Consider the following 15,417-nt stretch of genomic DNA (forward strand, 5'->3'; position numbering starts at 1 on the left):
TGAAATGACCAGAATCAAGAAAACATTGTACATTGTACATTGTATCAACAACATTGTGTGATGATCAACTGTGATAGACTTAGCTTTTCTCAACAATGCAATGGTCCAAGACAATGCCAAAAAACTACATTCCTGTCCTATCAAAACAACAATGATAACAACAACAACAACAACAACAAACAACATATCAGAGAACTGCTAGGGAAAAACATAGTAACAGTTTATTTACCCAAAGAACCAGCAAGCATGAATCATGCAGGGACCCCTTCAAAAGAAGGAGTGCAAGGCCTCCCTTTTGAAAGTATATAAGGTTTCTTTAATCACTGGTTACAGAGTGTTATCGGTTTCATTAGCATCATACAAATCAACCTAAAAGCAATGGACATAATATAAATCAATTTAACAATTTCAGTTATAACAAGAATGTGGGAAATACCAATCAATTTAATAGTTCAAATTAATGGAAACCTTATGATAAGATAATTATATGAGTCCCAAAAAAAGGGTTTGACAAGGATGCTCAGGTATTTTTACAAGATATGGACTTACTATTCTGGGGAAAGAAGTCAGCAGATAGGGACTTATCTGCTAGCTATCTGGATTCAGTTTGGAGTTCAGTCAAAGGACATCTTGCTCATATTAATCCAGGGTTTCATAAAATCCTTTTGGATAATAAGGTAGTTCCATCAAATCCTGGTGATCATACACTCATCATAACAAGTCTAAATACAGATTAAGGCATAACAGTTTCACTTTTGTTGTTGCCTTTTTGTTGTTGATAAAGCTTCATCTTTCTTGTTTTTTTTTCCCTTCTGTTCTGACTGTTGCTTACAACATGACTAATAGGGAAATATATTTATCATGATTGTAATGCATAACCTATAATCAGATTGCTAACTGTTATTGAGATAGGGGAGAGAAGGGAAGGTAGAAGAAACATTTGGAACCTAAAATCTTACAAAAGTGAATTTTGAAAGCTGTCTTTACATGTAATTTGAAAAAAAAAGCTTGTTAAAGTGAAAAAAAGAATATATAGAATCATGGGATGACTTATATGAACTAAAGTAGACAAAGTAAAGTAAACAAAAGCAGCAGAACAATATACATGCAATATACATGAAAACAGCAGAAACAAAACATGAAACTGAATGCAGTGAAATGCTAATGATCAAGCATAGCTATAAAGCAAAGGGGAAAAAAAAAGATGCACCTCCGTCCCTTCTTTACAAAGGTGATGGACTATGGGAATGGAAAACACTTATATGTCAGATTTGATTGATAAATTATTTAGTTTTGCTGAATTCCCCCCCCACCCCACCCCCATCTGTCTCTCTGTCTCTTTGCTTTGTTTTAAGGGATGGGTTTCTGGGAAGAATAAGGAATATATATACAAATGAAAACAAAAGATATTGATACATACTTAAACATAGTGACTTCATTCCATAATTCAAAGTGTTAAGACTGTTTATTCTAGCTTTCCTTCTTTCTTTCCCATTTTAAATTATTCACATGCAATTAACTAATTCAATAAATAATCAAAGGTCATGTAAACTAGTCTAATTATTAAAAAAAAGTAATTCTAATATACACAAATTCTTGTTTTAACAGATAACTGCACAACTGCCTGACATTATTGATTTTCTCCACTATAAAAATGTATAGTCACTATTTCATTGTTAAGAACACCCATGCTAAAAAAAAAGAATTCATTTACTCCATGAATTTAGCAGTGTTGAATATTAAATAGAGTTTTTGTGTCTGCCTATACCCTACAGATCAGAGAATTAATGTTTAATCTATCCTACAAAATTAATAAACAGATCAGAGAAATTATAATATCTTATAATATCTCCTATTAATTAGATCAGAGAACATGATATCCATACATGTCCTCCTACAAAACAGATCAGAGACAGGCAGAAAAAAATATAACATCAATTTAATATTTTGCCCCAAGAAGAAAGATAACACAGCATGATCATGTGGAGACTCCCCTCCTAAGAGTGAAACTTGGGCAACTCCCCATTTCTGAGGGTATATATGATTTTAGTCCACTGATTACAGGGCATTGTCAGTTTCAATAGTATGATACAGAAATCAACCCAGAAGTAAAAAGCAGTTTAACAATTTCAGTTATAACAAGTATGGAGGAAATACAGAAGCATCATGATAAGATTACAGGATTCCAAAAAAGGGTTTGGCAAGGATGAGGAAGCCCAGATGTTACCATAAGAAAGGGACTTACTATTCTGAGGGAAAAGAAGAAACTAGGTAGGGTCTTTTATCTGCTTGCTATCTGGGTTTAGGTTTAGAGTTCAGTTGAAGAACATTTTGCTCTTATTAATCCTATTAATTCAAGGTTTCATAAAAATTACTTTTGAATAATAAGGTACTTCCATCAAATCCAGGTGATCCATATATTCATATTAACATCCCCTCCTGTTGGTCAAGGGGGATCAGTCACACTGACCTCTATAGAAAAAGGAGCTTTTGTTTGGAACCTGAATTTTACAAGAACACCATTAAATCAAGGTGAGTAGTCAGGGAGATAGGGAGGCCTGAAAGTCCTGAAAAATCTGGCAAAGCCATGGAGGTTCACTGTAATGACACATAAGGGATCCCAGTCACAGGGGTATTGATCCATAAATCAGAGTGGGATGGCCAGGCTTCTGTCTGAGAAGTTATACAGAGCCAAGCAGGAAGATAGATTCAAGGAGGTTGTAGTCTAGAGGTCTGAGAGGGTGTAGGGTCACATAAGAAGGACTGATCATTGTCAAGTGGGGGGGGAGGCAGAGCTGGCCACAAGGAAGGCCCCCACAAATACCAAACTTATTCACACCTATAGTAAAATTCAAAACCATAAGGTGACCTGACAAGGTGGATAGGACACAGGGAAAGGCACAGAGTCTTTGGGGTGCTGGGTATTCTCAGTCTTCATCCAGTTCATTCTCGGGGTGCTGTCTTCTCTGGATGCCATCTACTTCTCATCCTCAGGGTCCCAGGGTTGTGGTTTGCAGAAGCTGTCTCCTGCTTAAGTCTTGGACATTGCATTCCAGAGTTCCACATTGATTGTGACTATAAGAGAGTGTACTTAAACCCTAAAAAAAATGGACAGATAACCATACATCCTTTAACTTCACATTCTCCCTTAAATCACAATTAATAACTTCAGTTGTAGGTTAGAAGGGGATGGGGGGAGAGACCTAAGACTGAAAAGTTACAGCAGTTTGAAAATTATGATGTTAGCTATTTTGATATAAAAATAACAAAATTACACATTTCTAACTTGAGATTATTGTAATTATGTGGTCCTAATCACATAGCAAGCATGACTGGCTCCAAGCTAAACTCATGTTGTAAATTCAAGGAGAACAGCTTTCTGGGTAGCTGCTTTATTATCTGTTTAACCAACCACTATCTGGTTAGCCAACTACTTTGCTTCTCCAAGGAAAGAGTAATCTCTAACTGAGCCTAGCAAACTCATCAACCATATTTCTCCATGGTCATAGTGCCCCCCTCAGGGCCAGAGCATCCCTAACTGGACTCAGGACTACCAGGCTGCTCCTAAAGCAGGAAACAAAAAAAGTGGTCTTCCTTTTGCAGCAAAAGTGAAAATGGAGACATTTAAAGAACAAATTCAATATCTCATTTCAAGTCTAAAACCTTCATCAACCCATTAAGGCTCTATCCAAGGACAGTCCTTCCCATGTATTAAAATTCTTAGCATATCTGTAAAATATATTTATACATATCATAAAGTTGATTCAACCCTCAGCTGTAAATGATTTCTATTTGTTTCCTCTAGATTTTAACTTCCTTGGTGCTGAGGATTTATGTGATAGATCTTTAAAATTTTAACTCCTCATATTATCTACTTTGAACTTATATTAGGCATACAACAAATATTTGCTTAGTTAAACCTGGACTTAACACAATGAATGTGGTAAGAAGAAAAAAGTGAAAGGATGTGTGTGGAAAAAAAAACACATTCAGGAAACATTTACAAGACCTCTACACCTTAATACTTTCTCAGGCCTTCAGCCATGCTCTGATTTCACTTTTCTCTCTTCTCTTTTTCAGCCCCAAATTTAACCAGACAAACGCTGTAGTTGCCTTCTACTCTCAAATCCCTTGCCCTCTTGTCCTATACTTACTTAAGGGAGCTTCCTAAAGCACAGGTCTGAGCATGTTACCTTCCCCAATTCAATAAACTCCATTAGTTCCCCATTGCCTTTAGGACCCAATATATAATCCTCTGTTTAACTTTTTAAGCCCTTCATAAACTGGTCACATCCTACTTTTTAAAATCTTCTCACACTTCATTCTTCTCTATGCACTCTGAAATACAGTGATACTATTGTAAGAAAGTAATTATTAATAATGGGTTTTGGGGGACACAGGGACCCCTTCACTCGAGAGCTTAGCCCAGGAACCTTACCTAATCTCTTTCAAAGCCAGCCCAGAGTCCTTTGAAAAGGAAATCAGATTCTGAGTAGACAATAGAAACCACACCTATCTAAAAGCTTTACCCTCAGAGGGTCTGTCTTTCACAGGAAACTGACCCTGAGCAGCATGGCACTGCTCATTTTTTTTTCTTGGACCAAAAAATCTTTTAATCAACAGAACAATACATTAAAAAGGGGACTGTATTTGGATTTCAATGGGTATGCTTAAAGGACATTTTAATTAAGATCTTTAGTTCTTCATCAATTATTTTGAGTGTCCTACATTTCTTTCTTCTATAAACTCCTGAAAGAAATGAACACCACCTCTAACACCAAAGGAATATACTTTACTTGCTAAAAACAACTGTCCATTTTCGTTCAACAAATTAGCTAAAGTTTGGTGAAAGGCATTGTAATAGCTTGGATTATAGATGGTCTCAGAGGTAAGAATGATGTCATATTTTGCAAAAGCTTTTTTTACTTCTTAGCACAAGTTTGGAAAACTCAAACTATTCCCCAGAAAAGAATCAACATTTGCTCAACAGTTCTTATGTTGGGTTTGAGTTCCTCTGCCTTTTCAAATCTGGCTCACTTACTTCATTGTCTTCACTCAAAAGTTGAGTTCATTATGACATTGGGGATGGTTACTTCATCAATTACAGGGCTATTATAATCTTGAAAGTGGATTTCTTTAGCTTTCTTCTTGAGGGCAATTATTCCCAGACGTCCTGCTTCACAGCCAAGCTCCAACACTCTTTTCCCAGAAAATAGTACCTCTTCATCAGCTAGATAAGCTAGAAGGTCAAACGTACATTCCCAGATTTTCTTAGATACCTGTGATGAGATCAGAGTGAGAAGAAAGTCTTTTGGATACTATGTCTTCTCCACAAGAGTTGTCTTTCAAAAAGGCCATTTTCACTACTAACCCATGTCCATGCTAGAGATCTGGTATACTGCTTCAGTCCAGTGAGAAAACAACCATAGGCCCCGGGTGATTTGCATACAGTGTTGTGAATGCAATTGTCATTGTATCCAAGCTTTCAGCTTTGTCACGTGCCTTTGCCATAGGACATCAAGGTAGCTAAAAGTAGTAAAATGGCATGAATACTATCTTCTGACTTGGGCACAAATTGTATTTAATGAGGCACTATCTTATGAAGTCATTAGCTTAACTCTCTTCCAATCATCAGAGACCCTTGGCAAGACAAAAGTCAAGATAACTGGTCATGGCTTTGGATGCAATGAATAACCTTGGCATGTTTTATGTCTAACCATTTACATGTAAAGATTCTTTTTCATTGGATTTTGAATTCAAAATTCTTCTCCCTCCTCCTCTCCCCAAGAAAGCAAATAATCTCATAATAGGTTACAATCACATTAAACATACTTTCACATTTCTCACATTGCCAAAGAACAATCAGAACAATATGTACAAAAGTCAAGAAAAAAAGTAAAAGTACATTATAGGGGGCAGCTAGGTGGTGCAGTGAATAAAGCACTGGCCCTGGATTCAGGAGTATCTGAATTCAAATCCGGCCTTAGACACTTGACACTTACTAACTGTGTGACCCTGGGCAAGTCACTTAACCCCCATTGCCCTGCCAAAAAAAGTACATTATACATGCCATTCTGCCTTCAGATTTCACAATTCTTTTTTCTGGATGTGGAGACCATTTCCCATTCTGAGTCCTTTGGAATGGTCTTAAATCATTTTATTGCTAAGAAAAGCAAAGTGTAACCCAATTCATAATCACAAAATGTTGTTGATATGATCTACAATGCTCTCTTGGTTCTGCTCATTAGCCTCAGAATTGATTCATATATGTCTTTACATCTTTTTCTGAAATCTGCCTGATCATAATCTCTTACAGCACAACAGTTTTCTATTACATTTATATCACAATTTATTCAGTCATCCACCAATTGATAGGCTTCCCCTCAATTTCCAGTTCTTTGCCACCACAAAGAGAGCTGCTATAAATATTTGCTTTTTAAATTTTGGAATACAGACCTAGTTGGGTCAAAGAGTATACACAGTCCCATAGCCCTTTGGGCATACCTCAGAAGTGCTTTCCAGAATGCTTGCATCAGTTTACAACTATACCAATAATGCATTAGTGTTCCAATTTTCCCACATTTTCAACACTTATTATTTTCTTTTTTTGCCATATTAGCCAATCTACTCCATGTGAAGTGGTACCTCAGAGTTAATTTTGAAAAGTTTTTTTCATATGGCAATACATAGCTATGATTTCTTAATCTGAAAACTGCCCGTTCATATCCTTTAACCATTTCTCAATTTGGGAATTACTTGTATTCTTTTTTTTTTTTCTTTGGTAAGGCAATTGGAGTTAAGTGACTTGCCCAGGGTCACACAGCTAGTAAGTGTCAAGAGTCTGAGGCTGGATTTGAACTCAAGTACTCCTGAATCCAGGGCCGGTGCTTTATCCACTGTGCCACCTAGCTGCCCCCGGAATTACTTGTATTCTTATAAATCAAGTCAAATTTCTAAAATTTACAGAGAAGTCAATCAAATTTATAAGAATACAACTCATTCTTCAATTGAAAAATGGTCAAAGGATATGAACAGTCTTCTGCCCCATTCCTGATGGAGTACCAGAAGAAATTAAAAGCCCCCTATATTTCCGTAACACCCTGAAATCATGTGCTGCTCCCAAAAGCTTACCTGTTATCTGTGTCAAGGTTCACTCATTTTCCTTTCGCAAGCCGGAGTCAGGGTTTCATGTTCAGCCTGTTGTGCTGAAGAAGCCAAAGGAAGCTCAATGACTTCCTCAGTAGTGCTGATAGTATACCCTGCAATTTCCCTGAATCATTTCTGAGACAGAAATGATCTGTGTAGCAGGGATAATCTGGGTCTTTTATTTCAGTTTCTTGGAGATCTTCTTGGGGAGAAATTCATTAATAATTCTAATACGATCAGGGTTTCAATCCTCTTTGTCAGGGAGGAAAGTGGCTATGTTGAGAACTCTACACGTGGAGATAGTTACATTACATTTGAATAGTAGAGAAATCTCTAATCCTGCAAGATAGAGACCACTGACTGTTATTAGATGTTCTAAAAAAAAAAAAAAAGTAGATGACTGCTATGGAAGTATGTAATCCTGGTAATGAAATAAAATATTCAGGGAAGGAAAAAGGTTAAGACAGCATAAACATGCTTTAATAGAAACACAAGATAGTAATAAATCCATTTCCAGCTGAATATGCTACTATGAAATAAAACTATTATGAAAGAAAACTTACTCAAACACCTATCAATGAAAAAGTATCAAATGCACAAAATCATCATATTCAAATATTAGAGCCAAGAAGTCTTGAAATACCTGTAAAGCTTACAAAACCAAAAGCAAAACCAGCAAACTTTGTTTTTACCTACCACACCATTATTAAAGCATGTAATACTTCAATAGTATGCGCTTGGTCTGACTTTAGATTCAAAACCTACTTAACAGAGCTATTGAGAAAAACTTCCAAATACAGTACCAGGGCTAAGTGGAACAAGTTTCTCTGGCCTATTACAGCAACCCCCAGTTTTCATATTTTGAAATTTTTTCTTGCTATTTACACCAAGAAGCCAAATTATTTTTCCAAAAGTCACACAATCATTATACCTAGGGAGTATCCCAGAGGGGAAGTTTCAACTCAAGTGTTCCTGATTTTGAGATCAATTCTTGTAAATTTACAATAAATACATTGCAAATATCTATGGCATTTCTCAATAAGCCATTTCAATTATTTGACATCAGCCTTTCAATTGTTAAATCTATAACAATTCATTACCCAAAACAATACTAGTCTATATTAATATTCATATTACAGATTGGTAAACTGAAGTAACTTGTTTTAAGATCATGCAATTAACCAATTTCTAGATCCAAGAATTTTTTTTACACTTTGTCTTAATGCAAATATGACAATAAATCCTGACTTAGAAAAAAACCACATCTTATTAGAAGAAATATTTCCTTTAAAATAAAACTAGAACAAAGTCAGTTACAACTTGATCTATATTCCCAAATGCTATAATTTTCAATTTATCTAAGGCTCATATACTATCAGTATTTCAATATGAGACCATTATTGTCAATAAACTCATTTTTACATAGTGATAAAATCTCTGGTGACTGAGAAGTCAGACACTTCCCCAGATTTAAATTGATTCTGATGTACCAACCTGCATTTTACATTTCCGATATTGGAGATCAATTCCGAATTTAAGTTTTAAGAAGTTTCTTAAAAGCAGGTAAAAAAATAAGCTGTAGTCACCCTCTAACTGCCTCTTTGTGTAAATCACCTTTCTGGACAACTCTGCTTTGAGTGGCAGAGGGCTGCATAACTGGGTGGAAGATTAGGGACTTAGCTTGAACAGCAAGGGGTAAAAGAAAAAAAAAGCTTGTTTCTCACTCAGGGACAGAGAACATATTATCACAAATACCATTCTACAGACACAAGAACAGTAAACAGTAGTGATAAAGATTCTTTAAAAAATTTACCATGAGGGGGCAGCTAGGTGGCACAGTGGATAAAGCACACTGGCCCTGGATTCAGGAGGACCTGAGTTCAAATACGACCTCAGACACTTGACACTTACTAGCTGTGTGACCCTGGGCAAGTCACTTAGCCCTCATTGCCCCCCACAAAAAAAGGAAGGAATAGTTTTTTTAAAAAAAGAAAAAGAAAAAAAATTACCATACACAAATTAAATCCTCCTCTATATCCTCAAAGCCCTATTAATTTGAGGCTGACTGATTGGTCTCTCTCTTCTTTAAAGTTTAGAGCTTTTCCTGAGGAGCAAAAATCTTATTTTCCCCTTTTGTTCTGTTTTGACTATTTTTTGGAAGGGAGGAAGATTCAGATTCACATTCCTGCTTAGTTGATTCAAAATGCAATTGTTGATTCAAAATGCCATTGTCCATAAGTGGAAAACATAACCAGCAACAGTCTGTGGACATGCCAAAGCAGACCACAAATCACCCATGGGTTTTGGCAGATCCTAGAATTAGAGTTTGAAGAAATCAAGCAAAAAGGATGCAAGGTCAGAATTTGAGAGACCCACTTCTCCAAGTTGAACCACCAAGTTTGAGTCTGGACTGGGAATTCAATGGATTTCTGCTGCCACTAAGTGACTGATGAGCCCCCAAAATGTCAACCTGAAAATTAATAAAACAATCAATATAACAAAATTAAGGTCTTTAATTGGAGCAGAAGAGCTATAAGTCATGCTACCACCTTAGCAACCTAGGACTACTCAAAGGATGGGGCCAAAACCAGAGTTTATATAGGGTACAAGCAATAGGGAACTCGAAAAGGCTGCCTTTGGCTCATTACCTTTTGTTTTACCTGTTAAGTATTTTTTCTTTGTTTGTTTTGTTGTTTTTTACATAAGATGGTAATCAGGCTGGAATTGACAAAGTTTGGCCAGCCCCAGGAAAGTCATTGGTCTGAGGAAAGGAAACTAAAAGAAGTCAGTTCTCAGATAAATGAGTTTTTCAGTGGTTAATTTAAATAACCAGAAGTCAGAAAGATCAACTGAGAAGATTTGCCAATTAAAAGATACTTGGTAGCTTTACATTTACTTCTTTCAGATTAAAAACTTAATTTTGAAGTCTTCTAAACAATATATGACAACTGAGTAAAGAGGAAAAGAAAAAAAAAGATTGATTTTTACATCAACCAAAAAATGCTAATAAAATACCCTGGGTTGTGTGCATACATGTCTGTATGGACTGACCTGTGCAATTTCATGTGTGCAGGAAGCTTAGATAAGGAATGTCTTTTTTCAGATCAGATAAATACCAACTCTGAATTGTAGAGTCTTAGAGAATTGTCTGAGGACACTAAGAGATTACATGACTTGCCCAGGATGATAGTGCCAATAGGAGACAGAATCAAGACTTGGACCCTGGTTTTCCTGAGTCAGAAAATAGCTGTCTATCCCCTTTTCCATGATGCTTTATTATATATTCTGTAATTAAAGTTCTCTTCTAAGTGAGATCTTAAAGAGATAGGGGTGTTGGAGAGAAAAATAAAAACTGGCATATATGAATTAATTTTTACAACATGGAAGAATGATGCTTTTCCCAAGCTGAGTTTAATTTAAATTCAGAACAAGTAGCAAAGCAGAATTTTAATCACTGACATTCAGACATTTTAATATTCCTCATTTTCTGATACTAGATCTGATAACAGATAACAGGTGCTGATTAAAACTTCTCTTCCTCATGGTGCATGACTAACCTGTGGGATTTTTTTCCATATAGAAGTTTTATGATCCTGAAGTTTATACAGAAAAAGCTCTGCTTTGATAATTCAGAATACATCCTGTTAGTCTCCAATTCTAGATGATACTGCACTGCAACACTTATCTCAGCACTGAAAAATTTAGATGAGGGAAAACACATCTTTAGTTCAAAGGAAATGAGCTTTATTCATTTGGGTCTGCTTCTCTCCCTGGATATTTCATGAAAGTCCACTTCATTCAGGCACATTCTCTTCCCTTCACTGTTATAAATAATATGAGAGTCTGTCCAAGAAAGTCTATCAAAACTTGAGAGGCCTTGTTGAAAATTTTGGATGAAGAATGAGAGAATAAATTGTGATAATGCTTTGTCAAGTTTAAAGCTATAAAAAATGTGAGTTACTCTCTAACAGTGTCAGGAAGAAAATGGTTGTCGAATTAAATCTGCCTAGTTCATTGTCCTTTGGGGTCTGTGGTGAGGATCCTAATCTGTTTGGAATTTATTTTAATTTTTATGTCTTATCGATGCTTCTTTCTAACTCCCCTTTACATATTAGCCATTTTGAATGGAAAAACATCCATATTGAGCACTCCTTTGGAAGAAAGAAAAATAATTAAGCAAAAACATCCTAGGTAGTTATCATATATGACAATGGATAGAATATTTTTCATTAGTTATTCACTGTATCCCCCTCATCCCTGTTCTCTAAGAAGAGAGGCATATTCCATTCTCTCTGCTTTTGAATGTTCTAGGGTTTTCCAGATATTCAGTGTTCAACTTCTTTTTATTGTATTGTATTTACTGTTCTCTTAGTCCTGTTTATTTCAGTCAGCCACTCAACAAACATTTCTTTTCTGGGCCCTCTTCTTTTCTCTCTCTCTACTATTTCACCTGGTGATCACATTAACTCCTGTGGATTTAATTACCATCTTTATTCTGATGATTCTTACATCTGTCTATTCTGTCTTAAGCTCTCTGCTGACCTCCACTCTCATATCTTCAACCACCTTTCAGACATCTCAAATTGTATTTGCAGTAGAAATCTTAACCTCAACATGTCCAAAAGAGAACTCATTATCTTTCCCTGTAAAACTTCCCCTCCATCATATTTCCCTACTATTGTCAAGAGCAAAAGGATTTTCCCATCTCTCAGGCTCCCAACCCAGATGTCATCTTTGACTCTTCAATATCTCTCAATTCAAATATCCAATCTATTCCCAAGGTCTGTTAGTTTTACTTTCACATATCTCTTGAATATTCCCCTGTCTCTCCTGTGAAAATGTCATCACTCTGGTTGAGGCCCTCATCACCTCACACCTGAATTATCCCAGATTGATTATTTTATAATGGCAAAAAATGCCATCCTTTGTCTCAGTTCCTACCTAGTCCTTAATTACTGAATGGGCCTTGCCTCAGACAAACATAGCTGGGAAATACCTTAGCTTAAAAAGGCCAACGTCTCCCACAGCATACTGGGCTATTGCCAGTCAACTTGACTTATGTCTTGTCAGTGAACATTGATGACTCAGTGGAGAGAGTGAGACTGATTACTTTATGCACCTCTGCCTCACTCAAATCCAATTCACTCACAAGTCAAGACATCACCCTTGTGATGTCATTGGTCCTCTTCAAGAATGAAGGATGAACAGCAACAACAATTTCTTATTCCCCAACAAATGCTCCAATTCAGAGACATTGGCCTCCTGGCTATCCCACCAACCAGACACCCCATCTCTTGATTGTAGGCATTTTCTCTGACTGTCCCCCCCATGCCTTGAAACTCTCCCTACTGAATAGCAACTACTGAACTCCCTGGCTTCTTTTAAGTCCCAACTAAAATCCTACCTCCTACAGTAATTCTTCCTCAACTCTTCTTAATTCTAATGTCTTTCCTCTTGTAATTATTTCCTATTCATCCTGCATAGAATTTGCTTTCTATGTGTTGTCTCCCTCATTAGATTATAAACTCCTTGAGGGCAGAGACTGTTTTCTGTATTCCTAGTACTCATAGTAGTCACTTAATAATTGTTTATTGATTGCTTGATTTATAACCTTGGATCTATTGACTCTGGTCACTTGACTGTTCTGTTAATATGACACACTACCTCTCGGCTCTGGCCATTTTCTCTGGTTCTAGAGTGCTCTCCTGTCTCCTCTCTGCCTCCTGGATACTTTGGTTTCCTTTAAGTCCCAATTAGAATATCATCTTCTATGGAAACCCAACCACTTTTTTTTTTTTTTTGGTGAGGCAATTGGGGTTAAGTGACTTGCCCAGGGTCACACAGCTAGTTAAGTGTCAAGTGTCTGAGGCCAGATTTGAATTCAGGTCCTCCTAAATCCAGGGCCAGTGCTCTATCTACTGTGCCACCTAGCTGCCCCTTCCCAACCACTTTTAATTTTAGTACCTTCATTCTCTTTGTTATTTCCTATTTATCCACTATATAGCTTTTTTGTACATATTTATTTACTTATCTCCCCCCCTTACATTGTGAATTCCTTGAGAGTAAGGAAAATATTTTGCTTATTTTTCTATTCCCAACACTTAGCACAGTTCCTTTCACATTGTGGTTGCTAAATAAATCTTTTCTATTTTTTCTGTTTTTCTTCCTTCTTTCTTTTCCCTTCCTATCTTTTTTCATTCTCCTCCTCCTTCCTTTCCTTTCTCTCAATCCTTTCTTCCTTCTCTTCCTCCTTCTGATCCTCCTCTTCCATCTCCTTCTCTCTCAGTGTGAAGTTCTTCTTGGATGCATAAGTATGGCTATTCTTTTAAAAGCAGCCCTGTTTCCCCTTCTCTCAGGAAATGAAATGAGTCATCCATTAAATCTGGGCATTTTGTGGTAGCAGGGCAATGATGACTAAGAAGAGCCTATCCAACGTTTTCCTCTCATTTATGGTCTCTGATGGGTATATCTCAGTCTGTTTGCAACATATTTGTTTGATGTGATTGAAAAATCACAGAGAATCTAGGAAACTACAGTTTATGAAATGTTGAGAAGCACAGGTTTTATTGTTCCTAGAGAGTAATAACATTGAAGTTTGCCATGTACTCTTGATGACTGAAGAAATGTGTAATTGCTTTTGCCCACCTGGGAAATAAATGAGTCTCATAATTTCTAGTTGTTTTGTGTTTATTGTTTCATTCCAATGGAATTCATTCAAATCCATTCTTATTCATTAAGTGTTACTTAGCTCTGATAATGTAAATCCATGTAATCAATTTAAAACCCTTTTTATAAATAAAAGGTGTCACTATTAAGATTATTTGACACATTTTTTTTTATTTCAATATTTGGTCTAAAATGAAATGGTTTGTATTTTATAACATTTTCCTGGAAAAAATAATCATAAAAAACTGCATTTACAGTGCCAATAACACCTTATTTTTCTTTTCCTAAGAAACAAGGGAAAATAAGTAATAAAATGTTTTTTTTGTTAAAGATCTTTTCAAAAGCATTGACTTTGGATATATCTCAGGGGAAAATTTTTGTCTAATTTTTGCAAAATAGAAAAAATAAAAGAGGTCAGTTTACTGGAAGGAATGGATTAGATCTTTTTGTGTGTATAGGAAAACCTAAAAGCAAACCAAAGACTTTAAAAAACTGATATGTAAAATGTGGGCCTGAACTATATTATTTCTTTTGAGCTTATAACTCTAAGATGTTCTCTGAAGGAAAACAACTAAGTACCACTGTTGGATAACAATATAAAGCTGATCAGACCAATAATGTTGGTGGCTTTGGGGCAGGACAGTAAAAGAGAGGCAATAAGTGACCAACCTTAGAATAGTTGTAAGTCATCATGAAGACTTAGCCTAAGAGTAGAAAAACAAATATTAGAAATGTAGGTGACAGGGATGGGAGTAGAAGTAGGAAATTTCAGGAATGGTAAAAATAAACTCTAACCCAGTACCAAATTGAGCCTCCATCTACTGAATTTTGTTGGGGCAATGGGGGTTAAATGACTTGCCCATGGTCAGAGAGCTAGTAAGCATCAAGTGTCTTAAGCCGGATTTGAACTCAGGTCCTTCTGAACCCAGGGCTGGTACTTTATCCACTGCACTACCTAGCAGCCCCTCATCTACTGAATTTTGGCTGTGAGTCCTTCATAAAGCAAATTCCATGGTGAAGTCAGTGCTTCTAACTCTCAATCAAAATAAATATGAGCATGTTTTAAAAGAGGTATTGAACTAATTGCCCTTATATTTTTGCAATTATTGTTTGTCCTGTGTTCTCAAAGAAGACCATGACAGCTAGGTCAGGAAACAGCAGACCTCTACAGTAATATTCGCCAAGAAAATCCCAAATGGGGTCACAAAGATTTGGACATAACTGAAACAACTGAACAACAAACAACAATCTTCTACTTAGGAAATGTTCATTTGTTGTTAATTCAATGGATAAATAATGCTAATTGGCTTTTTATTAGAAAATCAGTTTATTTTTTGGGAGGAGGGAGTTTAAATATGGGGGCAAAACTAAATGATTTCATAGGCCTATCCAGTTCTAAAACTCTCTGAATCTACAGTCATAACCTACTCAACAATATCAATTGATATTGTTAAACTAGAATTTGAGGCAAAATAGCATTGCAGGGGCCATTCCAATGAAGGGTGGGGATAGTCATTACTTTCCAATTGATATAAAACATTTTATTAAAATGATCTATAGATGGATCAAGGGCATCATTGATGAGGGTATTGAAGGGGAAGAGAC

At 36.2% G+C, this 15,417-nt stretch overlaps 1 pseudogene; it reads right to left on the reverse strand.

The window, feature by feature from the left end:
• Positions 1-4,657: 4,657 nt before the first annotated feature.
• The window catches only part of LOC122755156, a 76,455-nt pseudogene continuing 65,695 nt past the window's right edge, over positions 4,658-15,417 (reverse strand).

This window comes from Dromiciops gliroides, chromosome 4, assembly GCF_019393635.1.
Source record: "Dromiciops gliroides isolate mDroGli1 chromosome 4, mDroGli1.pri, whole genome shotgun sequence".
Taxonomy (NCBI): Eukaryota; Metazoa; Chordata; class Mammalia; order Microbiotheria; family Microbiotheriidae; genus Dromiciops; species Dromiciops gliroides.